The sequence below is a fragment of the Euphorbia lathyris genome, chromosome 6, assembly GCF_963576675.1.
Source record: "Euphorbia lathyris chromosome 6, ddEupLath1.1, whole genome shotgun sequence".
Lineage (NCBI taxonomy): Eukaryota > Viridiplantae > Streptophyta > Magnoliopsida > Malpighiales > Euphorbiaceae > Euphorbia > Euphorbia lathyris.
This window is the reverse complement of record NC_088915.1, coordinates 16,719,373-16,720,650: the sequence shown is the minus strand read 5'-3', so window position 1 is coordinate 16,720,650 and position 1,278 is coordinate 16,719,373.

Genomic DNA, 1,278 nt, shown 5'->3' with positions numbered 1-1,278 from the left:
GGATAAAACGAGATCATAACGAAACGAAAACGAAGAACATTTCTGTTTTGAACGACCCTGTCGTAACATGAAAAGTTTCGCACAAGTAGCCCGTCCCTTCCGAATAAAAGACGAGCTTTTACGTTATGCCCCGTGTCGTTCTTAAGAGAAATGGACGTGTCCGCAGAAGTGACTAAGAAAAGAAAAGCGAAAAATGAACTAAACGACCAAAATCATTCCGAATTTACGATATATGTCAATCCCGAGCGTAGTTAAAGAAAATAAACCAATGCCGTTGAATACATGCCTCGAACGAGTGTATACCCCGTTTAAAATCTCGAAGCCGAATTAAGCCAAACCATATAATTGCGCCATATGGACGAGACTGCGGGTTTTGACTAACGACTCGATCATTTCGACCGTTACCAAAATTGCAAGAAATATGGCCCGATGTACGTGTTTGCTTAATTCGCGCCTAAAGGAAAGAAAACGGTGATATCCCGTGGATTGGGAAGAACAACGAATTGTTGCTAACCGAAAGATTACCGTGCACTCAAAATAAGACTCGCCATCTTTTCACGTAGCTAAAATAAGCAAACGGATCCTCGACGCTAAGAACAAACGCGTTACGCGATGAGTCCGTTCCCTAAAATAAAATCCAAAAGTGATTTCATCACTAAATAAACACGTGGCTGCGTCTCTCGATAGATCCAAAAGATCCCGTTGTAATCCAAAAATCGAGACACGAACCCACGCAAATAAAAGGGAACGGGTCATTGTCAATAACGAATGATTGGACTAGAAGAATAACTCGTACCACGTCTAAAAACTGAGATGCGCTCAAAGGGAGTCCAAACTCGAACTAATGCGTCTCGCGAAAAGACAAAAGACGAGTTATTCCGAAAGGACAATCCATTTGGTCAATATCTTAGTCACTGAACGTTGATACGTCAAAACGAACTGTATTGTCTGATGAATGATCTACTTTTCCGCAATAATCGACGGCATCACGCGTCCCCTGGACCGTAATGTGAGCCCCAAACCAAAATCCTAAGAAAGAGACTTGGACCATCGAGTGTGTGGAGGAATAAGGGTGGAAGAGAGATGTTGTGATACGTGTAATTAGACTAACGTTTGTTCTTCTTATCTTATATATCCGTAAATAAATAAACGCACACACCACGAATCATGCATATAAAATCATACATACATACTAATGGATACCATTCGCGCAGACGTCATCATTAAGCGATTGTGGTACCGAGAGAGCAGTCGGCTAGTTAGGCAGTTTGACCAGTT